Here is an 11,538-nt window from a genome sequence, read left to right as displayed (position 1 = left end):
CATCCATGTGCAACCATATCAAAAGCATTCCTGAAATCCAAGTATATGAAATCAAATTTATTTTTGCCTCTAGTTCCTTTTTGACCATATCATAATATCCCCAAATTGGTCAAACAATGCTTCCCCTTAACAAACCCCACGCTATGTCTGTCTGAAATATAACTGCAGTCTTGTCAAGATGATCCTTCAATGCTTCTTTAAATCTTGGCTCCATTATTTTCCTCAAAACAAATGTTAAACTAACAGGTCTGTAATTACTCATGTCACCATTTGATCCGCTTGTGAACTGGGGATACCTTTGCACATCTCTAGTCCTTGGGGACTTTTCCTGAGACGAGAATGCTCTCATAATTATGACTAAATGTTTGCTGACTTCCTTTGCTGCCACTTTAATATAACTCAATAGATCCCAGGTGCCTTTCTTATTTAACTTCAACAATTTCTCCTGTACTTTGCTCTCAGTTATTACAAAAGCATTCAGCTCCCTATTAGAATTTGATAAGCTTCTGGCCTCCATTTTCCTGCAGAGTTCTTCATGCGGGAATGTAGATGCAAAATACTCATTCAGTTGGCAAGCTATCTGATCAGGATCATCAACATTCGAACCATCGATATCAAGCGCACCAATCTGATTGCTTCCCTTCAGTGGCGAATCCAGAAAAAAATGGCAGGAGGGGCTCCATTTTGTGCCTTGTTTGTGCACAAACAAGGCATAAAATAATTCCCAGAAGAAAACAAATATGACACTCAAACATAATGTGTGTGACCGGTGGACACAGGCACACAGCTAAAGTCTGAATTACTTTGAAATAAACATTACGCACAACCAAGTGATGCCTCGAAAAAGAATGGCAGTCACATTAGCATCAGTGTTGCCAACTATAGTCAGTTTAAAATAGCTCAGCCACAACGCAAAAATAGATAAAATTCTCTTTTAACAATAAAAAAAATCGTTTTGTAGCTAAAAGGAAATTTAAACTATTCGTGCATACTCTCCGAAAAACGACAGGGGGAGCGTGCCCCAGTGCCTCTATTCTGAATCCGCCACAGCTCCCCTTCCAGCGTTTACGTAACTAAAGATGTCTTTGATATTTTTCTTTGCGTCCTTTGCCAGAGATTTCTTGTAATCAGCCTTCGTGTGCCTGACCTCCTTTGAGACTTGATTACAGCCTAGCTTATTTGAGCAGGCACAATGCGAATGAAATTCTTTCTCTTGCTAAGATTAAAAACCATTTGCCTTTAAACAGCGGGTAGTTGATTTCTGGAAGAAACTTCCATCTGTTGTTGTGGAAGTTGATAGCTTAAATAAATTCAAGGAAGAAGTTGACAAACATTTGGGGCAAATGGATGGTAGAAATGGGAAGGAAAGGTTTTTTTTTTTTTTGGCTGATGCTGTATAAGCCTGCTTTCTTGCATCACATGCCTGTGCTAATGATAAAACGCTAATCTATGATAGCCTTCTGTGTTGAGTAATAATTTATATGCATTTTTTTTTTTCTGCCACGAGTCTCAACAGTCTGTCTGACATCCAATTTGGCTTAAACCTTTAACAGTATTTCTTTGGTAGTATGAAAAGCCTAGTAGCCCCTTAGGCGAAATTCCTTGAGTGCTTCCCATTTAGAATTTGCTATTGGTAATATCATCAGTTGGTCCCACTGAATAGAATTTAAAACCTGTCTGAGACCACTGTAGTCACCTTTACGAAAGCAAAAACCCTTTCCTTTACCTGATGGTAGTTACAGCTTTGAGTAAATCCCACATCAATATACTATGATCACTGCTACCAAGTGGTTCCTTTGCATGAATGATCGCTGCTGATAACCAGTTCTAGCGTATTAGTCCATCTGGTTGCCTCTCGAAAATGCTGCTGTAGAAAGAATCATCCAACAAATTCACGAAAAATCTTGCTAATGTGCGAGTGTCCAACTCGAAAGTTCCAACTGATATCTGGGAAGTTAAAATCCCATATTATAAGACATTCTGATTTACTAGCCCATTCTGTTTCTCTGTATAGCTGTTTGTTGTACTCATCAGAGTCATTAGGCCTGTAACACACTGATTCTCTCACATTTGCTTTTCCAGTGCTTATGTCACACCAAACTGACTCAACACTGCACTGTCAAACCATGTAAACGGGATGCACTTCCTTAGATTTTATGGGTTTCTTAGCGAACTGCATAACCCCTCCTCCCTATCCTTTCTGTACACATTGTACTCCCCAAATTACAATTCTGCATTCCTTATATCTCTGTGACACCACGTCTCTGATATCCCAACAATATCTGACCTTGATGTCTTGACCAGAACTTCAAATTCATCAAATTGATTTACTATACTCCTAAATTGGTTTACATGAAAGTATACATGCACCTGTTCATACTCTTAGTTACCCTAACACAGCCCATGTATTTACTTGTCTCATGATAACTCCCAGAAGTTCTTTAAATCCCCAGCACTTTGCTTTCCAAGCCGCTGCTCGTTCGAATAGAAAAAGTGCAAGAATCACTTTTATCTCTTCCTGCGATTACTATTAATGTACTAGTGTGTTTATCTCCCCCCTCCCCCAAGATAACAGTTTTTCGAATCACCTAACAGTGACTCGGTAGCATCAGCAAATATACTTGCACCTTTTCTATTTAAGTGTATCCCATCCTTGTAAAAGCAGTCTCTCCTGTTAACAAGCACAAAACCAGCTAAGAAAAATTCTAATTCTACCTCATGAGCCTTGTACAATCTCTCCCCGATTGAATTGATTGATAAGGCTCTTGTCATATACTTCCTCCTATCGTATCTGGACAGAATTGCAGACACTTTCAAATTTAACCTTAAGTCGCGACTTTTTTTCAACGTTGACCAGCATTTGTTAAGTAAGGCTGCAGATCTTCCCCGTTTAATGTCATCAGTGCCAACGTGTACAACTGCAATGTATCTTTACCGAAGACGCTATAAACAATCTCCTCAACACAACCATAGAAAAAATATCTATTGGCTATTTCCATTGACTTTGCCTTCGATGCCATCTGGTGGCCCAGCACTCTCAGGAGATTACGTCAACTCAAAATTCCATTCAACAGCTACTGTTGTCTTGGATCCTTTTTGCGCCAATAAACACCAAATCAAATCAAATCAAATCAAAAGTTGTCTTGGATCCAACATTACTATGATGAGGCTGGCCTGGGCTCAGCAAACCAGTTCGACTTCAGGTGGGGCATAGTGACATAGTGTTTTTTGACAAGCGGCACCGGTGCTTTCGCACAACTCCGCATTTGAATCTCTTGTGAAGTAAGACAGTACAGTACTGTCAAGGCCAGATAGCATATGTTAGTGTATGTTCATGTTTGCTTAGTGCGGGTTATGTTGTCCATCTGGCCGCTTAGCCTAGGGCTCGTGGAACACCACAGACCGCTAGTTACCGTCACTGGCACTGGGAGCCGGACCAGGTATGTGGGAAGAGAACTCTGGCTGGCCGACCCTGAGATTAGCCTGAGCTTCCCAGGAAGGGCCAAAAAAAAAAAAAAAATAATAATAAATAAATAAAATAAATAAATAAAAAATAAAATAAATAAATAAATAAATAATAATAAAAAAATAAATAAATAATAATAAAAAAAATAAATAACTAAAAAAAATTTTTTTTTTTTGAAATAGGAGAAGGGGTGAGAGATTAAGGTGAAGAAAGAAGGTAAGCAGAAGAAAGAGGGCGAGGTAAGGTGGGCTCCCCCAAAGGGGGGAGCGGAGCCCACCGTACCTCAGGAAGAAGAGAAAAGATTGTGAGGGCAAGTGACCCACAAAGTCAGATTGCCTAATAGCATGACCCTGCATTTGATGTCAAATGCCAGTCCCACTCCCAGAGGAGTATTTATATGAGTTCCTACACAAGTAGGAAAATCAGATATTGTCCTACAACTTGAAGAGAAGAGCTGCTGGCAAGTGAGTGGGTCCCACATTGGGCAAGGGGCCCAGTGTCAGCAATTTAATCTTCTTCATCCAAGGGTGACTTGTAGGCAATGAGCAGTGTCCCACACTGCGTAGAGGACTTGGATAATCTTCTCTTAGGGGATGAGAGGAGGCACATGGATTCATGAAGTTCGAGGATTGCTTGGAGTGTCTATTGTAGAAAAGTCCTTTTTTGGTTAGTGGGTTTGTCAGATAGCTTCAGGTGGGGCACCTCTGCCGTGGACGCCCTTTTAGCTCACCTCCTGACCAAGACGGATGTAATACAAAGTACTTCCTAGTGATAGCCGTAGACTTCGCTGGGGAGTTCGACTCACTTTGGTGACCGAACGCCCTGGCGATGTTGCGCGAAACCAACATGCCGGAAAACTTTATAACACCATCAAAAGTTACCTAACCAACAGAACCATCAAAGTCACCTTACCCTATGGCACACTCTCCAGGCGTGTCCATCAGGGCTGCCCTCAAGGTGCCGTCCTTGGCCCACTACTGTGGAATATCATCTTGGACACCTTTCTTAACATCGATCTCCATGAAATACAATCTCAGGCATTTGCGGACAATCTCATTCTGACGATACAGGCAAACTCACGAGCCGCGTTAGAGGTCCTCGCAAATCCGGCCCTGACCACTCTCCAAGAATGGCAAACCGAAACCAACTCAAAATATCCCCCACAAAAACAAACTCCATCCTACTAAAGGGACGCCATCTTAGGCGGCCTCCGCAAATAAAAATTGGACAGGAAACAATCAAATTCTCTAACCAACTGAAATACCTAGGCATGATACTGGGCCAAAACCTGTCATTTCAAGACCATCTGAAATATCTCCGCGAAAAAATAAGACGATATGCAGCCATGGTTGCCGACCAGGCTAGCCAGGTGGGTAAAGTGCCTCTCCGGCAACCCAAAGGTCGCGGGTTCGAATCTCGCCTCGGACTTGGATCAGAGTAGAAAATGCAAAAAAAAAAAACCTTGGGAGGTGCAATATGGACAAAGAAGCCGATGCGCTAACAAAAAAAAAAAAAAAAAAAAACAGCCATGGTTGCCAGAGTCATGTGTAAAGAATGGGGCTTCAAAATGCGAGTCCAACTGTTCTACAAAACTATCTTCACTCCGATCGTCACCTACGCATCCGGCGCATGATTTCAAGAAATTACAACAGCAGAAAACAGACGTATCACAGACCAAATTCACAGATCCATCCTCCTAACCATCTCCCGCGCCTGCCACAATGTGAGTAATCATGCTCTGCAGGTGCTCGCTGACACTCTCCCGCTGGACTTAGAAATTTTACGTCGCGGCCTACTGGAGGTTAAGGCCAATTTGGCTTTGAGGCCTTCAGAGTTGGGCCAGAACACACCAACTTTCTCCAGTGAGAAGACGATGTCGATCTTATTGAAGGGGAAACTCCACATACGCAGACCACCAGCTATGAAGATTAATAATATTCCAATTCGCCTCTATGAGGAAGTTAAATACCTAGGCCTCTACATTAACACAAGCTAACCTTCTATCCTCACTTGAAATACCGAGCAATCAAGATACAGAAAAATGCAGCTACGATTAGAAGAGTCAGTAGAGCAGATTGGGGCCTAAAACACAAAGCCCTCTCCCTAATTCACAAAGCCCTCTCCCTAATTCACAAAGCAGTTTTTGTTCCGATTTTCAGTTACGGTGCATCAGTCTGGTGCACCAAAGTTGCACTGGAGCGAAACAAACTCAAGCTGGACTTCATACAGCTATTTATTCTTCTATCAGTAACCAGGCTTGCCGCACTGTCAGCACCCCTGCACTCCAAGTCATTGCAGGGTATATGCCCGTATACCTTGAAGTTGCCAAAAGAGGCCTTTTCCATTGTCCGGAAAAAGGCATACTTACACAGCTGCTTAATCTCCAACTGGACCTGACAAGCTACCACAAACAGGAAAAAAGACGAATCTCAGATCACTTGCAGGAATCCTGCAATTCAACCCACAAAGGAGAAATAACCAAGAAGTTCTTCCCCTCAGTCAGCTTCACCTTTCCCAAGCCTCCTCCTTCCTGGTACTCACCTGGATTACAAGCAACCTTTTTATTAACAGGGCACTGATCATTCCAGCAAAAACGCAACTCTATGGGTATCGAACCACATCCCTTTTGCCATTGTAGAGATGAGGAGTCCTGAGCCCACGTTATGTATGAGTGTCCCTCCTATGAAAACCATCGATTACAACTGTTTACTGTAATCCGAGGAATTCCCCTCAATCACGAGCAAGATCTACTAAATGACAAATAAATATATAGCATTCACTCGATTTGCTCAGGCTGTCTTCACCACAAGGCGTGCCAAGCTCACTGCTGTTAGGACATCCAGAATACTCCCCACTCCCTTCTAACCATTTCGGGGGTAGGATAAATGCAAATCTGTGCTACAGAAACAATACTTCAAACCCTTTATGGATAGGATTCATGCTGGCACCCAATTTAGGGTATGGGATCACTGCTGGCACTCAACTAGGTGCTAGATCAACACACAGGCAGGGACACCTGCTCCTGCGACTTTTAATCCCCTTCCCTACCCCTACTTCGCCTAAATCCATGGTGGACTGTCTTCACTATTAGTCCAACTTTCTTTCACCCCACAGTCTGACCTCCTCCTCTCTTATTCCCTGTGAACTCTCTTCAACAAAAAAGAAAATTTTTTTTTGGCCTCTGTCAGGAAGCTCATGTGACCCTGGCAGCCAGCCAGAGTATGATGGGCAGCCTGGCTCGCATCCCAGTGGTGGTGGCGGGCAACGTGAGGTACCATTAGGGGGCCCTGCACCAAGAAACCAGAGAAACAACAGAACTCAACATAATACTATACACATACAACCTGCCACACACATTTCTGGCATTTACAGAGTTCTGTATACTTCACAAGAGTACAGTTGGTGCAGTTGTGGGAGACCACAGGTGGCGCCTTACACTAAACACTATGCCACTATGTACTACCTAGACAAAGGTACCCCGCAGACTTTTCTAGGGTTCACTATTAACCTAAACAGCAACAGAAATGTGGAAAAGAAGAGGATACAAACTCACCTGCAGCAGGCATGGCAGTAAAGATGGGGCACCTCTCAAAAGGGAGAAATCACAAAGAAGTTTCTACCCAATATTGAACAAAACTACCCAACCTCACCAAACTGGATCTCCGCAGGTCTACAAGTAACATACCTCTTAACTGGACACGGAGCGATATTAATGACAAACTGTCTCTACTTGGGACAGGATGATCCAACTTGCACTTGGGGGGACTGGAAAGCTGGCAGCACCTCATGTATGACTACATGGTGTTTTATTCACCAGGATCCACTACTTACCACTGGGACAAGAATATCACCTCCTAGACACGAAAGAGGAGTATCAGGCCTTCTCGGATTACGCACAGGCACTGTTCGCGAGGAGGAGAAACCAAATCGTAGCAGCCCACAACCCACTACCACTATAACCAAAGAACACCTGTTCTTCAGCTCGCTTGGACTGGGACACCAGAAATGACCCACCCCCAAGAATTAGAAAACTCAGGAAACAAACTATACCAAAGTAGACTAACATGGACAGGACCCATGTCCCATGAATGACAAATGGAAATGACTACCAAACGTAGAAACCCCACCAGCTGGGTCTATGTGAACAAGACACATTGCTGAGAACTGGAACGCTTAGGAGATAAACCACACTAAGGTAAAGGACAAACATGGATGGGACCCCGGTCCCACGGATGACAACTCAGACATGACACCAGATTGGACACCACCAGCAGGGTCTATGTATAGTTTTCCTGCAGCCGCCTGTTGACGATTGCACCGGGCTCCCTTTCCTGGTGCCTTTCCACCCCTTCCCCTGCGCCGGTGGAGGGATGGTCCCCCCTCCGACTCCCGTACATTCTCCTGGTGAGGCATGGGCCTGTCTCACTGACTTATGGGGTTGCCTACACTATCATCCCCATATTTCTACCCTAACCCCCCAGCCTTCGTCTCCCACCCACTCTATCTTTATGCCAGCAAATTCCCCACACCCAAAAACTTAATTATGTCAAAATTACCGTTCGCCCATATTTTCGGCTTTTATTATGCAAGAGAGCGCGCGTGTTTTTTTTTTTTTTTGTTAAGGTCCTAGCCACTGAAATCTCAGGAAATTAGGTGGTGGGACCTGCCAGACTGAAATTAAAATTACTGGGATCCTGGTCTGCCTCCACGGGGCCAAGGTGGGGCAACGTTGTGCCTCAGCAGGGGCTACAGCGGCTAAACGACCAGATGAACAACGGTACATGACACTACATGTATACAATATCCATACACTTTTAAATCTCTGGCATTTCCAGCAAACTGGTACACCCACAATGAAAAAACCTCTGGTGCCGTTTGACACTAAATATACACCTTACTGCTGTCTCCAGAACTATCTCTTCAATCGCTCAGTTACTGTACAAACAAATTTTCCTCCCTACCTGTCGTCAGCGGCTGCTTACAGGGCTTAGTTCTCAGCCCCTTTTGAAACTTAATATTAGATGAATTTCTTCATATGGATCTAGGTCCTTTGGACTGCATGGCTTATCCTCGTTTAATTAATTACGAGGACTGCATCCTCGTAATCAAAGCTGATTCCTGAGCGCAACTTCAGCAAATTGCCTCTTCTGCCTTAACAATCCTCCAAAATTGGGTAAACAACAAGTCGGTCATCTCTGGAGAAAATAAGAATACTATCCTCTTCAAAGGATCTTTGGACACAAGGAGACCACTCCAAATTAAAATCTCTGTGCATACATTAGACTCAAAACGGAACTCAAATATCTAGGAGTAACTTTTGACACGGTTAATATGCTTACCTCATCTTAATCTATGATCATCAGAATAAGCAGGACAGAGTGGGGATTGAAGAGTAGCACCCTCATGCTGCTATACAAAACCATCTTCTTACCAGCTGTGTGCTGTGGAGCAGGCTTATTGTTCCCTCACGTCGTCATTGCCCATAATAATGCAAAACTGCATACAATACAACACAATATCTTACTTATTGTGAACAGAACATGCCGTAAGGTCAGTAATCCTGCTCTCCAGCACTTAGCAGGTACTCTTTCTCTCTCTCTCTCTCTCTCTGGACTTTGAGGTAATACGATGAATTACATTCGAGGTAATTCATCCTCTAATACAGCGTTTCCCAAACTGGGCTCCGCTGACCCCTTGGAGCGTCCGTCGATAGGTCCCAGGGGTTCGCGAAACCTTGGTCGACCATATATACATTGCTGTTCAAAGAAACTGCATCATCACTTAAAATTGTAATTGTCGTTTTAATAACGTAAGTATATGGCTATATATCTTAAGATTGCTTCACATAAGATTGACACGCGTAGGTGATGACATAATATTGCATCAACTGTTACTCTCAGCTATATAAGCACACTCTGCAAGAGTTGTAGTCATTCCTTGCTTGTGTCAGGATGGCGAGTTACTTGCAGTTGACGCCAAGAAGAAAAAGTGATATTGTTGCTTTACGTGAGGAAGGATGTATGTCTTCCTGTCATACGTGTATACAGGGTGATTGTCTGCGTGTGTAGCACAGTGGTACCGCCACCGTCCTCCCCACACCGGGTGGAAAAGGCCCGGGTTCGAATCCCGTCGATGACGGGAGGAACTTTAGTGGGCTTTTTTCACTCCATGGCTGAGTTAGTCGGTCTCAGGCGTAGATAGCAAGGTTTTTTCCCTCAGAAACTGAGGTTTTTTCGTCCAGCAAAACAGGCAAATCGACCAGAGAACACACGCAATTTACAGACACGAATACGGGTTAATGTAATTTCATTTACGGGTAACCCTAATACAGTAATTTAATTTTAATTTATACAGGGTGATTCACTACCAGTGCGACAAACTTGCAGGAGGTGTAGGGGGCACAAAGACGAATCGGAATCTCATAGCATTGCAGGGTCCGAAATGCCTTCGTCATGCGGTACAGGACCTTGAACGGAAGGTCGCGTTCAAATGCTGACTTCCAGCGATCCCGCTGGAAGTCAGCATTTGCGAACCGTTTCTGTTGAAGAAACCAAGTAACAAAAGTCCTCCGGAGTCGATAGTCCGAGGCTGCAATGATTGGACGGGTTGCAGATGGTATGAACTCATTTCGTTTGTTGACAGTATCCTCCATACAGTGGATTGGGAAATACCCAATCGTTGGCCTATCGCTCGAGTACTCGTACTCGGATTGCCTTCTGCAAGACATAGGACATTCTTCAAGACCTAGATCTGGTAAAAGTGGAAATTAACAACACTCTCACCACAGTCACATCTTACCTCTGCCAGTTTGGGCTCAAGATCCATCCTGCTAAGTCCGAATTCATGGTGTATTCATTGAAGCAAACTCCTTCTTCTCTCAAGCCTTCGGTCGGCAACACCCTCATCCCAATTGTGTCCAGCCATCGTGATCTGGGCGTTGTATTCGCCCCAAAACTTCGATTCAACGCCCACATGTATATGCTCCTCACACGGGCGTCAAGACTCTGGTGGATAGCAAAACAACATCTCCTTCATATCACAAATAAAACGATAACCGTGAGGTACATAAGAACAGTTATCTTTCCTCCTTTACTCTATGCTGCTGAAATTTGGGCGTCAGCGACACCGTCAATAAAGAAACCACTCTTTGCCACAGAATTCTGGCTCCTAAAGTGGGCCAACAGGAAGCACAACTTCCAGCTCTGATTCGTACCACACAGCTTGCCAACTCTCTCGGAATTCCACGACTTCCCACCTTAGTCGACGACCAACGCCTCCTAGCAACAGTCAAGATGATAACAGGCATAATGGCAACACCTTCATTCTGGGATACATGTGGCTGGAGGATCCCCCCCCCTGCTGTCCTTAGGGTCATTTGTTATTTTATTTTTTTTTTTTTTAGGAGCATTAGCAACTAAGGCCATATTGCTCCGGGATATGCGGTGGTCATTCCCTGACCTTTCCGCCTTCTCCGTATTTGGTGGTGACGGGCTCGAACTCCGGTCTAATCAAGAAGCGTGTGCTACGCACTGCTGCTCCTTCCCACCTGGCTACCGAGGCGCCCCTTAGGGCCAATCCCGAGCTCTACTCGCATTCAGCACGACTCCATCTCTCGGACAGGTTCCTTCCTCAGCAGATGCTCAAGCAAACCCAGGCACTGGACGCCGACCTGAACAAATTCGCTGCTGACCGGGAAAAAATTATGACGAGTAGGACTAATCAGCAATGACTGATGTATACCTTGCATCTGTTCTTGTCTGATTGAGCTGGTGCTCTTATCTCGATGTTAAGCCAGCTCAATCAGATTTAACTCTCCTAAGGAGTTCTCTCCTTTGTGTTATAATATGTTTTCTTTGTAAAATTACCTTTTTGTAAATAATTGTTCAATTTTCCCGGAAGTTTGTGAAACTGTAAGCCCCTGGCTTTATGGCCTTGAAGGGTAATAACGATTATCTCTCTCTCTCTCTTCTCATTGTCTGGCGTCCTCGTCGTTCGCTCTCTATTCATGGTACCTCTCGTGAAACAACCAGTCTCACGTAACCTTTTGTGCATACGTGCGAAAATCGTATGAT

Source organism: Mastigoproctus giganteus, chromosome 3 (genome assembly GCF_048544385.1).
Source record: "Mastigoproctus giganteus isolate SK-2022 chromosome 3, ASM4854438v1, whole genome shotgun sequence".
NCBI lineage: Eukaryota > Metazoa > Arthropoda > Arachnida > Uropygi > Thelyphonidae > Mastigoproctus > Mastigoproctus giganteus.
This window is presented reverse-complemented; position numbering follows the sequence as displayed.